General features: G+C 46.1%; 1 long non-coding RNA gene across 1 annotated transcript in view; it reads right to left on the bottom strand.

Annotated features, from left to right (window-relative positions):
• Positions 1 to 1,217: 1,217 nt before the first annotated feature.
• The window catches only part of LOC140848661 (uncharacterized), a 30,982-nt gene continuing 15,497 nt past the window's right edge, over positions 1,218 to 16,702 (bottom strand). The window contains exons 3-4 of the long non-coding RNA XR_012129755.1: positions 6,947 to 7,085; positions 1,218 to 1,903 (exon numbers count right to left, since the gene is read on the bottom strand). This is a non-coding gene — a long non-coding RNA (uncharacterized lncRNA). The remainder of the gene's footprint in view (positions 1,904 to 6,946; positions 7,086 to 16,702) is intronic.

The raw sequence follows: 16,702 nt of genomic DNA, 5'->3' as shown, positions 1-16,702 counted from the left end.
AGTGAGTGACCACATGAATTAGAATACTACCTCTGCCATCTCCTGGCTGTGCACCCTTGGGAAAGTTGCTTAACCTCTCTAGACCTCCATTTACTTGTCTATATAATTGATATTAAAACATACCTACCTTATAGGGATGTTAGGAGAATTATATTCACTAATAGGTCTAAGACACTTAATAGATACTTAGTACTCATTTAGTGCATATTTAGCACTACATTTTAGCTGTGAGAATAGTAACAGCTGAAAAGCAAAGGAAAAGGATTGGTGGGTCCTGACATGTCAAGAGTCAGGGGAGTCGTTTCTGAAGAAGAGCCACTTATGCTGAGATCAAGAATGAGTCAAGAAGAGTGTGTAGTGGGTTTCTACGCCCTTCCGGCCCCACATCCATCCCTCCTTTTCTGGTAAGACTACCCTCAATTTCCCTTTGAAAACAACTCCCTGACCACTCTCAGTCCATCCAGCTGGGCTGACCCGTCCTGGCTCTTGCCACCCAGGGATGGCCATTCAGTTAACTTCACCCCTTGGCTACAGTAGTTGTTTCAGGAGTGGGCCATGACTCAATCCAGGCCAATGAGAATCATACCAGAGACTGTTAAAACTATCAGAAACGAGGAGTATGTAGCCAGTGTGACAAAGCCTGACACTACCAGTATTCATTATATAAGGGGAAATATACCAGTATTCTTTCACCTGAAGGGGAAAGAGAGTCTGTAAATGATGGCAATAAAGAGATGATATTCTGACCAAAATGGTATCGTTTGCATCTCTGGATCCAGCCATGCCTGTAGCTATCAACTCCTGGATTTGTCGGGTGACTGAACCAACTAATCCCTCTTTTTATTCTTTTTATTTATTGTGTTTCAAAAAACTGGCTTCAGTTGTTTTTTTTTTCACTTCAGTTGTAAGACTGAATGATATGGCATATCCTGGCAAAGGGTGCAGCGTGTGAGAAGGTTCTGTGGAGAGAAGGGCTGTGGTCAAGTCAAGAAGCTGAAACAATGCCAGCACGGCCAAAGCAATGTGAAAGGGTGGGGAGCGCCTGCGTATCAGGGCTCAGAGGGGCCAAAGCGAGAGCCTGAGCATAAGTCGGGCAGGTGTGGGGGCTGCATAATATAAGAGCTACAAGTCTTGAGATGCTCAATGCATTCCTTTTGACCATTCTTTAGAGTTGGGGCTCTCTCCCAGCCCATCCGTGATGCCATCCTCACTTTCTCCACTCATTTAACCTCCACGCCTGACTCTGTCTATCCCTAAGTCCTGAATCCAAGACCCAGAACAGAGATAGGGCTTATAGGAACCATAAATGTCATGTAGCCCAATATCTTTTAAAATCTAACTTATTGTTTTATTGTCTCATTTATTTCACCAAGTGATGTATGAATACATTCTTTTAGTAAAGAGATAAAATCCAATACTGTGGGAAAAGCAAATAGCTTCATTTTACAGAATGGGAATGGAGGCTAGTAAATTATATAGCTTATCTAAAGTCATACAACAAGTTTGTCAAGACATCTGGGGTCATGGAAGCCTTCTGGATCCTTTCCAACTTACGTAAAAATAAAGCCTTTAGGGATAATAATGCTAATGAGACAATTATACTAGCTAACATTTTAGTACTTACCATGTGTCAGTCATTACATTAAACTCTTTATCTTCCTTATTTTGATCCAGTCTTCACTATAATCCTATGAGGTCACTACCATCATTTCCCTCATTTGACAGACAAGGCAGCCATGGCACAGAGGTTAGATGAATTGTGACTTCCCCGAAGTCACACAGCTTGTGGGATGCAGCCAGGACTTGAACTCAGGTAGTCTGGTTCCAGAGCCCATGCCCTTGCTTCTGGCAACAATGTACAGTTTCCAAGAGTGAGTTTCCTTTAATAAGTAGATAATTCCACCTAGAAGACAGAGGAGTATATGAGTGGTCCCAGGATTCTGGAGAGGAGGGCCCTGCAGCTGTCATCAGAACTCTCCGAGGTGCTGAAAATCAGTCACATGCTATACTAGCTGATCCAGAATGTTGCTCTTTCCAGTCCATTTCTCAGCCTGAGTTCCCTAGCCCAGCTCCTCACCACTTGGTCCCATGACAATCTCATCTCCATCCCACCTGAGCGAAACCTGAATGAGGCTGCAAGTTATTCTCCATCTATACACAGACACAGACACAGACACACAGACACAGACATAGACACAGATACAGATACAGATACACACACACATACACACACACACATATCTTGTAACACCCTTATCTTTACAGAATTTTGATTCTATTTAGGAAGAAGTTAGTTGGAATGGAATACAGGGAAGTCTATAAGGAATATTGGGGCCAAAACTACCTTTGGTAATAATCTGCTCCAGCCCTTATATCTTTTTTCGTTTATCATATTAAAATATAACTTGCATTTTGTAAAATGCACAAATCTTAACTGTACATTTGGTAGATTGTAAAAATAACCATAAATTATTTCCCTCTCTGTATCCACACTCTTGTGATGTAGCGTTTCAGATTCTCCCATCAAGAATGGAAGTCTGTTTCTTCATCTCTTCAACCTGCATTGGTCAATGGATTCGTTTTGGCCAATGGGAGCACCAGCAGGCAGTAAACAGAGGCCTAAAAATATTTGCTCATAGGGGCATTCGCTCTCTTCCTGTACTTGGAGACATGGGAATGAATCTGAGTTAGCCTTCTGGAATATAAGAGCCTAGATAGAGGAGAATGGAGGACTCCATCTGATAGCTTGCCCTCCACCAGATGTAGATGTATGAGCGAAGCCATTCTAGATCAGTTAGCTGCTATCCACAATACTAGCCAACCTCAGACCCGTGAGAGTCAGAATCAGAGAAAAGTTGAGCTAGCTTAGACCTGATCAATTGCACAGAGAACCAATAAAACTGTGAGCTAGATACATGGTTGTTAGATACATACCACCTAATTTGTAATTTTCTGCACAGCAAAAGTTGGTAGAGATAATCTCTATGAATTTTTGTAAGTGTATACACCCATGGAACCACCACCCAGACTGAGATGTGGAACTTCAATGGTACCCAGAAAGTTTCTTTGTTCCTTTTTCTAGTTAATGTCCCAACCCCAAGAGATATCTCTTGTTTTGACTTCTATACTATAGATTAATTCATATTAATGATATCATGAGGTTTTTTGTCTGTTTTTCCTGACCATGTCTGTAATACTGTGTATATTAGTAGTTTGTTCATTTTTTAAAAATGCTGCCAAGTTCTATTTTTATTAGTCTACCGCATTTCTCTGTCATGCTCTCACAGATGGACATTTGGGTTATTTTCTTTTTTGATTATTACAAATAGAGTTTCTATGAACACTTACAGATAAGTGATTTGCAGATATATGCACTAAATTCTCTTGGATACATACTGTTATGGGTTGAATTGCATCTTCTTTTGACCCTGCCAATTCATATGTTGAGGTCCTAACCCCCAGTCCTCAGAATATGACTGTATTTGGCGATAGGATCTTTAAAGAGATAACTAGGTTAAAATGAGGTCATAAAGGTGGGCCCTGATCTGATATGACTGGTGTCCTTATGAGAAGAGGAGATTAGGACACACACATGCAGGTGAAAGACTATATGGAGACACCAAGGGAAGGTGACTGCTTATAAGCCAAGCAAGGAAAGAAGCCTCAGAAGAAATAAAATCTGTTGAATTTTGATCTTGGAGTTCTAGCCTCCAGAAAGGTGTGAAAATAAATTTCTATTGTTTAAGCCATCCAGCCATCCGGGCTGTGGTAGTTTGCTATGGCAGCCCTAGCAGAGGAATATGGCCCTTAATGCATATTAAATACCCATCAAGTCCTAGGGTTTAGGCTAAGGGCTTTATATATCTTCCTGGATCCACACAGCACTCCATGAGAAAGAAGCCACGAGGGTCTCCGTGGCACAGGTGAGGAAGCTGAGGCTCCAGGAGGTTCATCAAGTTACCAGGGTGGCCTAGTTAGTGGTATTAGACTTCTGCACGATCACCTTATCACAATTCATCACTTGGGTGATGACTTGTTTAAAGTCGGCCTCTTGCTTGTATGGTGGGCCCCATGGGGGTGAGAACTGCCACCCCCTCCCATCCCTCTGCTTGTCCCTGCACCCCCAGGCATATGTTGACAGCTGACTTGTATTCTGAGGTCCCAACCCCTCCCACATCCTGCCACCTTCTGTAATTTCAGGGTTTTGTGATGGAGGGTGGGGAAGGGGGCTGCTAGGCAGGCTGAATGCCTCTCTACAGACAATTTGGGGAAGATGGTTTCCAGAAAGAGCAGCTGTGATTAACTCAAATGAACTGTAAAATTGTTTCTGGTTTAAAGGCTTTGCTACTGAGGAATGGGGTGGAAGGAGGGGAGGGCGTGAGAAGGAGGAGTCCCCAGCAGCCAGTGGGGCTGTTGCCCTCCACTCCTTGAGCAGCAGGCCCTGGCCAAGCATCTACCACATACTGGTCCCAGGCTGGGTCTGGGGATCAGCTGAGACCCTGGGTGGCCACTGGGAGCTCATAGCCAAGACCCAGTGGGAAATGGGGAAGCAGGCAAGTGCTTGTACAGGGGATCACAAAGTGTGAGGAGGGGCCCCTAGCCTGGGGACAGCGTGGGTGGGACTGGGGGAGTGGACATGGTGCAAATTACCAGGCAATTACTCAATCCCCATTCTACCATTTTCCAGTCTGGTGACATTGACCAGGTGCTGCATGTCTCTGAGCCTCAATTTCCTCTTCTGCAAAATGGGTGTAAGAATTATCCCCACAGGGCTGTTGGGAGATTAAATGAGATTCTCATATAGCACCTATAGTCTGGAACAAATGAATGCTCAGAACCCACCAGCCGTGTGTAGTGACCACTGAGCAAAGCTGTGAAGAAAGCATGTGTCAGCAGCAGGAGAGCTGGAAAGGGCCTTCCGGTAAGATGCACCAACTCCAGAAGGGCCTGCACACAGCTGGGTCTGGGGGTCTGTGTGATCGGGAGAGACGGGCTGTGGGGCTGGGGAGGTCCCTGTGGCCAGTTCTCGGGGGCCCTGTAGTCTATTGAATTTTGGGATTTTAGTCCTCAGAGCCATGGGGAGCCATGGAAGGTCTTTGAGAGGGGGCCTGGGATGTTCATATGAGCTGTGGCCTTTGCACTGGAGGGGGCCTGGGTCTAGGACACCAGGGAGGCTGTACAGTGTTTGAGGAGGGATGGTGCTATGGATCAGGTGGGGACACTGTGGACAGGGGACAGAGGCAGGGGAGTGACAGCAAGGGGGGCAGGGGTGGGAGACCCCCAGGACAGGGGCTGCAGGGAGGCAGCAGCCCAGGGCTGGCCCAGCTTTCCAGCTCAGGCAACAGAAGGGAGTGGGGTCCTGACCTGGGGCCAGGACTCGGGGAAGGAGCAGGGCCCAGGGCCAGAGAATCTCTGCCACAGGCCCCAGAGGGTGCAGTGCCCTGCCTGGGCCCTGGGAGAAGGGGACGGCCAGACCCTGCAGCCACCCTCTGCCCCAACACACTGGCCCTGCCGCCCCAGAATTGCCCAGACCCTGTTCTTCCAGCCAGAGCCTCCCTGAGCCCCGCAGACCACCCTCTGTGGGCGCTCAGGCTGACAACCAGCTACAGGAGCCCCACACCTCAACCCCCAGCTGCCCTGGAGGGCGACCTTGAGCAAATCACATCATGCCTCTCTCCCCCTCTTCCCAGGGAAGGAAGCTCACTTCCCAGTGACGTGGGGGAAGCCCAGCTCATCTGCTGGCAGAGAGAAGGGGGCCCGGGAGGCTGGTCCCCACAGTCAGAACACATCTGGGACCACAGAAGCCCAAACCGGGAGAGAGCTGTGGACAGAAGTGGAGACGGAGACACTGAGAGGGGCTGGGTGACAGAAAGGGCCAGTGACAAGGAGAGGGACACAGAGAGTGGGGGCCAGAGGGAGGCTAGGACGGCCCCTCCTCCCAGGCACGGCCCTGGGAGGGATTGTTGGGGCCAGGGGGCCACTGGGCCCCCACTGGTGCCCCCTCTCTGTAGTTTGTATTCTCAGAGAAAAGAAATCACTCTCCAGTCAATTAATCGAATTAGATGCAATCAAGTAATAGAGATGTGTGCAGCAGGGTGAGTGATTAGGAAAAATTACCTCCCTGCAAACAGTTTAAATTTAATATTTGTTTCATAATCTAGAGACAAAATAGAAGCAATTGATGCCACCAGACAAGAACCAGAAATTCTGTGGGGTGGGTGGGGTGTGGGCATTGGCAGGGGCAAAGGGTCACACTTCAGCCAGGATGGGCTGGGCATACAGTGGACCTGAGACTGGCACCCATGTGATCTGTCCTCACTCTCAGTGAGAGCCACCATTCCCATCAGGCCTTGTCACACATAGGCACACATACTCAGGACAAAGGCACACATATGTCTTTGTGACCTTCACATGTGTGCCCTGAGACTGGTAAACACACAATGTAAGACAGTCACATACACACCTAATAAGGCCTACTGTACACATGGGTGGGCATGTGTGCACAACACACACACACACACACACACACACACACACACACACACACACACAGATATACTGATGGTCAGGAGTCCTAGTTAGTACCAACTCTTGCACTAACTTGCTGTATGAACACCAGACTCCTTCTCAGAGCCTCAGTTTCCCTGCCTATAACAGTAAGAGTTCTAACTGATCTGGGTGGGTGGGTGGGGGCACCTTTGTCTGTTGCAGCTTGGAATTTTCTCTCTCTCAGCCTCTCCCTCCTTTCAAATCTAGGCTGACTGAGAATAGGATGTCTGCGGAGGCAGCCCAGGGGAGGCCATGAGGTGCCGCTCCTCATCATGGAGGCCTCCCTCAGCAAACCGGGAACTCCCCCCAGCTGCCCTGCTCTGCCCCAGGGCGCAGGTCCAGGGCCCGGAGCACTGAGGGCTGTACCACCCCCATGCACTGACGCTCATGCACCCACCTTCCATGCTGGGCACGTCGTCACCAGCTCCACGGGAAGGGATTTACTGCCCAGCGCCAGTCCCAGGGCCGGGCTTCGCCCCCTCACTGCCCAGGACCAGCAGCCACCATCTGTTCCTTGAATATTACTCAGAATTTAGCTGGAGAGGGAAGCAGAGAGAAGAACATCTGGAGCCAGTAGCTAAAGGTGGGTTGATGCATGCCCTGAGGCTTCCCAGCTAGAGCTGGGCCCTGGGGACAGGGCAGGGAAGTGGGTGGCAGAGGGGCCTCTGTCCCTGGGGGGAGGTCAGCCTGGAGGCTGGGTTTAGAGTAAACAGAGGTGGTGAGCAGGTCATTGAGGGGTGACATAAGCATCTTGTGTGTCACTGAGGGGTGAGGGGTGGAGGGCCTCTGTGTCACTGATGGGTACAGAGCCCTCCATGTCCCTGGGGTGACCTAAGGACCCTGCCTGTCACTGAGGGGTGTCATCAGGGCATTGTGTGTCACACGTATAACCTAAGGGCCCTGCATGTTCCTGATGGGTGACACATGGTCCCTGTCTTGCTGTGCTCTGTCCCACCCCTCCCTGCACAGCTATGGTTACCTGAGCCCCTCTTGCATGACCACAAGGCTCCAGGCTAAAGGACCAGTCCCCAGCTGAGGGGCCTTGAGGAGTTCCCAGGCAGGGAGTGGGAAGGCGGGTGGATTTGGAGTCTGGCCCAACTTGAGTCCCAGCCACAGACTCACTGCGGGACCTGACAGCTTCCTCCTGTCTCTGGGCCTCAGGTTCCTTATCCTCCCAACAGGTGAGGAGCCTCTCAGGGACCCTACCTGGGCTCCCAGCAGACACAGGGAGGGGCATGGGCAGGTGCTCAGTGGGCATTTGTTCCCATCCTGTCTGTGGCCTCCACAGCGCCTGGCTCCCAGTCAGTGCCCAGTAAGTATTGATTAACCTGGTGAGATAATGAAATGAGCTCATGCTCATGGCAGCAAAATCTAAAACTGCGGTGGGAAATTGAACAACCAGAGGGCCAGCTGGGTGGAGCCACTGGGGGTCTGGCTGTCGGACATCAGGGACGACTTCCTGGAGGAGGCAGGGCTTGGACTGGGTAGGATTTGGATAGAGGAGGGGAGGGAAGGCATGGGAGGAAGGGGGACTGCATGTGCAAAAGCAGGGCAGTGGGAAGGGGTGGATCAGGTGAGCCCACACCCTTGTGCTGGGAGGCTGGCTCCAGTACTGTGCATGTGTGCGTGTATGCGTGCGTGCGTGTGTGTGCAGCCCCAGCACAGTGCTGGGCTCCCAGCGTTGCTCAGTAATAGGGTTCCTCTCTCTACAGCACCTTAATGAGAGCCTCAGGGATCTCTCTTCTCCTTTCTCCTCCCTCTGCCCTCAGGCTGAGGAGAGCCTGCAAAGGGGGCCCAGCACTCCCTCCCTGGAGTCCAGACCAGGGATCTGTAGACCCAGGCGGCTGAGGCCGGGCGGTGCTGGGAAGGGGAGGGTTAAGCCCTGAGCAGCTCTCCTGGTTAGTATTTAACTTGCAGTTTCTAAAGGCCATCAGGAGCTCCATGGAGCAAACATTTTGCCTCTTAATGACACTGCAGCAGATTAAGGAGTGGCCCAAATCTTAAGACAGCATTAAAGAGAAGCCATCCATTTCCAAGGATGGTCTGGCATGGCAGTTGGAATAACTTTCTCAGAGACATGCCTGGGGAGGCAGCGATTCTTCTGGCCCTGTTATCAGCAGACCTGGCCTGGTTCCTTTGGCCAGGGCTTTGAGTGGTGAGGGTGGATGCCCAGATACCAGGCTGAGAGGACACTGACACAGGCTGGGGGTTTAGCTCAACATGAGGAAGATCTCCCAGACCTAGTGGACCACAAACTGATAGCCATTCACCTTTACTAGCTGTATTATTCTTAAAGTTGGTTCAGATGGGGGACCCTGTAGCCTTTGGGTTCATAGCAGGGCACGCTTCTAGGGACCCAGCAATGATAACCCCATGCACAGACTAATTCCAAACCTCCCTCCTCAGTTCAGGCAAGTGGTTCAAATGCAGGCGGTGCCCAGAATATGCATTTGACTTGTGGTCAGGTGATGAGCATTCAATTCTGGCTCTGTGAGCTTGACAAGTGACTTTCCTTAGAGTGACCACAAATACTGTTTAGGTAACAACTGTGTGTCTACATCATACCAGACACTTTCCAATTGCCCTCCTGTTTCATCCTATCCTCTGAGGCAGGTGTCTCTATCCCATATCGCCATAGAAGAAGATTGAGGCTCATGAGATGGTCAAGCTTACCCAGCACCAGCTGTGTCTGCTCATGTCCTTTTACTATACAACATATGCCCTCTGAGCCTCAGTTTCTTCATCTGTAAAATTGGAATGACAATACACACCCTGGGTAGCTTGCAAGACAGTTTGAGTGAAATGGTAGCTGAGAAATGTGCCATGCACATGGGTGAGGTGTTGTACACATATGTGCATTCTATGCACACACACACACACACACACACGCACACACACCACTACTGTCCACCCAAGAAGCACTAGTCAGTTATTATCCAGGGATGAGAAGCTGTACAAAGGCCTTTTCTATAATGAGCTTATTTCTTTATCCACCACACTGATTAAATTAGCAGTTCAAAGGCCCTGATACCCAGCTTGTAAGTATACAGTGTAAATTTCACAACATGTGTGAAAAGAAATCTTCAAATGACCACACGTTCAAGCCAGCAATTCTACCATCAGGAAACATAATCAGGGCTTAGCATTCAGCTCACATGCAAGGATGCTGACTCCAGTGTTTGGAAATGGATTGTCCAGTAGGGGATAGTGATGTGAAATAGTTTGTCCACATGATGGAATATTATGCAGCCAGCAAAGCCATGCTTGTGAAGCACACTTTGTGACACAGGAATTTCATGACACAGGACCAACCCTTGCATGTACCACATGACCCCAAGGAGGCACCTCTCTGAGTGAGAGGAGGGATGATTTCTATTTCTTCTGCTTACTTCCCTGCAGGGAAGCAATCTATTTTTAAAATAAATGAATAAAATGTGCCTTGCATTCCCCTATTTCTAGAATGGGAACCATGGAGCATAATTTAAACTCTGCTCTGTGCCTCACCATCACCCTACACAGCCTAGCCTCAGGGGGTCCCCTGAAATCTTTCACCCCACACTCAGGGCTCAGCTTTTGCATCTATTTGCTTTCTAGTGTTTTCATCTCCTGGCTGCCAGATGTTTTTTCTTGTGGTGTCAGCGTTTTTGCTTCCAACAGTCTCCGCACCCCTCCCAGTGTCCTGCCTGGGACCCGCAGTGCATAAGGAATCAGATGAGCGGGCACGTTAGAACCATGTCTGGGACAGGAGTCCTGGTCTTTGAGTGAGGGCACAGAGGGAATGCCTTCTAAAAGACAGAGAGCGTGTGCTTTCCGATGTGGCCCGGGTAACTTGTTTTTGGTAATTCCAGGGCTTTTTGAGTTTCTGGTTTCATTCCAGAGAGCTGAAGCTACCAGATGCTGGACTCCTGGACAAGGGAGGTGTGGCTGAGCATGAATATGCTGCTTTTGCATATTTGCTTATTCCATCAGCTAATACTTATTGGAGCCCTGTACCAGGAGTTCCTGTGGCAGGAAGAGGTCCTGGAGATACAGAGTGGAAATGACTGACTGAGACCTGCGTGAGGAAAGACAATAAATGAGTGAACAGATGAAACAATCAGATGTTTCAGGTGGTGATAATGATTCTGAAGGAACGGAACAGTGATGTAGCAGAGAAGGGCCAGCACTGTTGGAGGCAGGCAGGCTCCAGAAGGCCAGTCCCGTTGCGTTAGCATTCCCAGCCTGCCCGGTGGCATGCTCCGTGCCTGTGCAGGCAGCTGGCAGTGGCGGCGGCACGGGCTCTGGGTACAGCCGCAGCTGGGTCTGCTCCCTGTGAGGTCAGCCACTGCGGTGGGAAGAGCCTCCCATTCGCAGGTACTGTAGTGCAAGTCCCAGGGCTGATGCTCGTTCGCTCGGATTGGTCCAGCTTGGGTCACATGACCCCCCTAAACTGATCCCAGAAACCAGGGAGTGAGTGGGACGACCTCATGCGGACCATTTGAACTGAGGGTGGGGGAGGGCTGGCTCCCCAGTAGGAAATTGGCGTTCTGGGACAGAAGCCTCAGACAGGTGAGGTGACTCAAGAATGTAGTTCCAGCAGCTCCCTCTCTGCGCTATCAGATACTCCCTTTTATATTTAATCAGCCATTGGCGTACAAAGAAGCACAAACATTCCTGCCAACATTCCTGCCATTTAAAAGAGGAAGAAACCTCTCTAATCCTCCTCCTTTTCCAGTCATTCCAGTTGCCCCCCTCTCCTCTCTTGAACTTGATTTGGCTTGTGTCCACACTTGTTCACTTAAACTGGCTCTTGTTATGGTCACAGTGACCTGCTTCTCAGCAAGACCGCCACAGTCCCTTCTGCATTAAGTGTGGCTGCTCTGGCCTCTGGCCTTCCAGAACCTTCCAGGATACCGCACTCTTTCAGGTTTCCTCCTACCTCAGTGGCCTCTACTTCTGTTTCCTGTGCCTGCTGATTCCTCCTCTCCTCCCAGGTTCTAAATGTTGTATGTGTTGTGGGGGGGGGGGGGGGGGTCTTAAAACCCACAAGCTCTGAGCCTCCTGAGCCCATTAGCCCAGTCCTCCCACTCTCAGGCTGTGCTCCAGCCACTCTGTGCTGCTCACGTTCTTCCCCTAACAGGCCAGGCACACTCCCACCTCAGGGCTTTTGCGTTTGTTGTTCCCTTTGACTAGACTATTTCCCCCCAAATACCTACGTGGTTCAGTCTTTTCAATCTGGGTTCACAATGTCCCCTTCCCTGAACTCACGATCTTAAACTGAGGGCTCCTCATGCTATCTTTCCTCCTTGCTTTTTGTCCTCATATTATCACCATTTTGCATATTATGTATTTGGTCTGTTGGTATAATGTCTGCCGCCCCCCCACACCCCCCGGATGTAATCAGAGGAGGGGTATCCTCTGTTCGCTGCGGACTCTCAGCACTGCTCCGTGCTCAGAACATAGTAGGTGTCCAGTAGTATTAGTCGAATGAAGACAAGAATAGTTATCTTCCTTTTCAAGGAGTTAGAAATGCGGAACTGAGGACAAGCAGGGCTACAAGCAGGTCTGATTCCCAGAGGGGCGGCCTGGGGATGGGATAGTCTGGGTGTAGAGACCAGAAGCCAGGAAGAACCAGACATGACTGGGAGAGGCAGGCAGGGGAGCGACGGAGCTGCGCTACATTCCCTGCGCAAGGTGTGGTGTGCAGGTGATGGCTCCGAGGGGGAAGGAAGAGAGTCACATTTGCTGAGCACCTACTGTGTGTCATGCTCCTTAGCTTTCACCACAAACCTGTGAGGTGGGTGAGTAGATGGAGGCTCAGAGATAGAAAGCAACAAAATGGGCAGACAACCTCTTGGTTTAAACCTTTACATTAATTTATTCTTACCTTGTCTTAATTCAGACAGGTTTAAGTTGGTTATCAAAATTACATATTAAGTTTATGAATATTGACATGGGCAGAATAGCTTCTATTGGACAAATTATAAACTCTAGACAAAATTTTTAAAAAATGCAAAGTCTACTGTTTGAAGGAAATGGAGAACAACCAAAACTTGGCAGAAACTGACCCTTGCTGGAAGAGACCCACACTGGGTAAGATGCACAGTTAAATTTTTTTACCCCCTGAGGGCACTCCATTGTCCATGAAAGAAAGTTGTATTCTCAGTGGTTTAAAGAGTTAGAAGACAGAGTTTGGGACTGCTAAGTGGCTGGGAATTGAGAAGAAAATTCCAGAAAGGAAGGGCCACAGAGGGGGATCTCCAAACTCTATGTATAATCTCCCTTCAAATCCTTAGGTAACTCCAGAACTGGCATGTGCAGGCAAGACCTCTAAGAACCCAAAGGGAAACCAACAGCTAGAAAGACGGAATTGCTAAATTTCAGAATCCACTCAATGCAGGGGAAACAGAATTTGGGGTCTGAGTTCTACATGAGTGAGGACATCCCCCCAAAATCCCCAGAATGGCCACACTTTAGGAACAAAGAGATTCATGATAGAGGGATTCATCCTTAGATCAGGAACAAAACTGAACTAGACCTGCCCAGAAAAAAAGCATAAAACCAAGAAGCCACAAGTTAAAGATTATGCAACAATAATTTAACTGCTGGCCAAACCAAACTTATTATTCTATGTGGAGATAAGAACACCAAATCTCTAGAAAGTGTTATCAAAGTGTCTAGTATACAATAAAAAATGACTAGGCACGTGAATAAAAGAGGAAAAAGTAACCCATAGTCAAGAGAAAAATCTGCCGGTGATAAAGATCCATAGATGACTTAGTGTTGGAATTAATGGACAAGGACTTTGTAGTAACTATAATAAATATGCTAGCCTATATAGATGGCTAGTTTAAAAAGATGGCCAAAGCTTGAAAAATTAGAACAAAATAAATAAAGTCATGTTGGATTATAACCCAAGGTATAAGATAAATATCCATGAATCCATACTTATACAAATAAATGATTGAACAAATTAATAAATTTTAGAGAAGAGGCAAATCTCTCGGGCAGAAGAATTCCACATAATTTATGTATATACTCTCCAACCTCACGGAGGTGGCACATAGCTCCTCACTTCTAAAGTGTGGGCTGCTCACAGTGGCTTCCTCCCAAAGAGGATAGTATGGAAAGGGAGGGGGTGAGTAAATTCATAGTGGAGAAACCTAGCAAACACTACCTCAGCGAGGTGATGAAGGTTAACATCAATACTCACAAATAAATGTTGATAGTTATAACCCTTGATATAATATGAGTGGCACTTTACCTCTGTGATCTTCCTCTCCCAAACTGACACCCCCAACTTTAATCATTAGAAAAAAGCAGCAGACAAATTCTGATAGAAAGCCGTACAACAATATAAGCTGGCCAATACTCCTCAAATTGTCAAGGTTGTTAAAAACAAGGAAAGTCTGAGAAACTGACATAATCAAGTAGAGACCGATGACAATGTCATTTTAATGACAGCTCTGTGTAATGTATTCTGGATGGGGTCTTGGAACAGCAAAGGAACATTACATAAAAGCTAAGGAAATCTGAATAAGCCATGGACCTTACTTAATAATTATGTATCATTACTAGATTATTAGTTATAACAAATGTACCGTGTTAATGTAAGATGTTAATAATAGGGGAGGCTGTGTGTGTGAGAAAAACACACAAAGTCTCATTGACTTTTGGGAGGTCAGAAAGAATGGGACAGAAAAGCAAATATTTGAGGAAATATTAAAAAAATCATTTCAAAAGTTCATAAAAGACAATGACCATTAAGATCAGGAAGCTCAGTGAATCCCCAGCAGGATAGTTACAAAGAAAATCGTTAAGTCGACACATCATAGTCAAGTTGTGCAATCCATCCAAAGATTAAGAAAAGATTATAAAGGTAGGCAGAGGGGAGGGGAGGAATAATATTAATACAGGGGAAAAGGATGACAATGAAAGCTTTTATATTTTATACCAGATGAATTTTATAATTTCATATCACATAAATGGAATCCTCAAGACAATGTAACATTTTTAAAGTTCTGGAAGAAAAAAATGAACTTTTAATCTACCATTTTTGTTTTTATCTAACCAAAACTTGAAAAAAAAAAGACTAAAGTGAATTAAAAGCACTCTTGGGTAAATGAAAGTTGGTAATGGTAATATTTGTGGCCAGTAGACCCACACTATAAAAAATCCTAAATGAAATTCTTCAGTCTAAAGGGAAAAAACATCAGATGAAGTTTCAGATCTGCAGAAAATAAGGAGAAACCCTGGGAATAGTAAATATAAAAATAATATTTATTCAATTCTGTACAAGTTAGCTAATGTCTTAGAGAATAAATAATAATAATGTAGAGTTTACAGCACAGGCAGAAATAAAATATATGACAATAACAGTTAATGAATGACAGTGAGTGTAAGCAGAGTTATATTGTTTATAAATTTCTTATAAATAAAGCAATATAGTATTAATTTAAGTTAGACTGAGATAAGTTAAGGATGCATACTGACAGCAGAACCGGTATGGGGAAATAAAACTTCAATGAACCCAAAGAGAAAACAATATTGTAATTACTAGAGAAAATACTAGGAATAACATAACGAAGAATAATTAAAACACCAATAAAAGAGTTAGATTAGAATAGTAAAAAATATTCAGTTAACCCAAAAGAAGACGGGAAAGGAGAAACAAAAAAACTAAGAACAAATGGGGCCCATACATGGCAGATAGAAAGGTGATATAGTCAGCACAGACAGGGTACTTGAAATAAAAGTCAGAAATTCTCAGATTACCTTAAAGAGCAAGACCCAACTGTATGATCATGATAAAACAGACACGCCAAGCACAAATATACATATAGGTTGATAGCAAAAAATGGAAAGAAGGTATGTTAAGCATAAGAAAGCTAATGTGGCTATAATAATGTCAGAGAAAGTAGACTTCAAGACTATGAGCCTGTAGGAGACAAAGAAGAATGTATCCAAAGGGTAAATTTATCAAGAAGACATGTGCTGTGGACTGTGTTGTGTCCCTCCAAATATATATGTTGAAACCCTGACCCCTGATTGGAGATAGGGCCTCAACAGGGTAATTGGGGTTAAATGAGGCCACAAAGGTGGGGTCCTGAATCAAGGGTTCCTGTCCTTGTAGGAGACACCAAAGAGCTCACTCTCTCTGCCTGTTGTGTGAGGACACAGTGAGCAGGTGGCCATCTGCGAGCAAGGACTAGAGCTTTCACTAGAGCCAACTTGGCCGATGCCCCGATCTCGGGCTTCCTAGGCTCCAGAACTGCGGGAACTAAATTTCTGTTGCTTAAACGACCCAGTATATGGGGTTTTGTTTTGGTATCCTGAGCTGGCTAAGGAAAAATAAGAAAAATGAAAGAAAACATGAAGTATCAGTATCAGGAATGGTAGAGGGGATAATACTATGGATTGTGCAGATATTAAAATGGTAATAAGGGAATAATATGAACTTTATGCCAATAAATTGAACAACTTAGACAAACTCATAAAGATGCTTTGAAATATACAGCTTGACAAAACTAACAGAAAAAGACCTAGAAACTCTGAATAGCCCTAAAGCTAATATTTAAACTGAATTCATAATTAAAAGTCTTTTCCACAAAGAAAGCTCCAAATGGTGGACTCTAACACTTATGAAATAAGTACTATTAATATTCCACAAATTCCTTCAGATAATAGAAGAGGAGGGGTGTTTCACAATTCATTTTGAGACCAGCATAACCTTGACGTCAAACACTAATGCGGATGTATGAAAGAAAATTAACTCAAGAAAACAGATGTAAAGCCAATAAAAAATATTAACACATAAAGTCCAGAAATACATAAAAAGGATAATACATTATGACCAAGGAGAAATTATTCCAAGAATGCAAGGTTGGTTCAGCTTCTGAAAATCAATCAAAGTAACTCAAAACAGTACCATAACAAAGTAGAAAAGCCATATGACTACCTTAATACATGCCATGAATGCATCTAACAAAATCAATATCCATTCATGACAAAACCTCTCAGTAAACTAGAGATTGAAGGAAATTGCATTACTCTTATAAAGGACTTATAATACCTACAGCTAACATTGGGTATAAAAGTGAAAAAGTAAAGACATTCCCCCCATCAGGAACAAGTCAAGTTTTATATTGTCATCATTTCTATTCAACATTGTACT

Source organism: Manis javanica, chromosome 4, assembly GCF_040802235.1.
Source record: "Manis javanica isolate MJ-LG chromosome 4, MJ_LKY, whole genome shotgun sequence".
Classification (NCBI taxonomy): domain Eukaryota; kingdom Metazoa; phylum Chordata; class Mammalia; order Pholidota; family Manidae; genus Manis; species Manis javanica.
The sequence above is the reverse complement of the archived record's forward strand: the minus strand, read 5'-3'. Positions and strand labels throughout refer to the sequence as shown.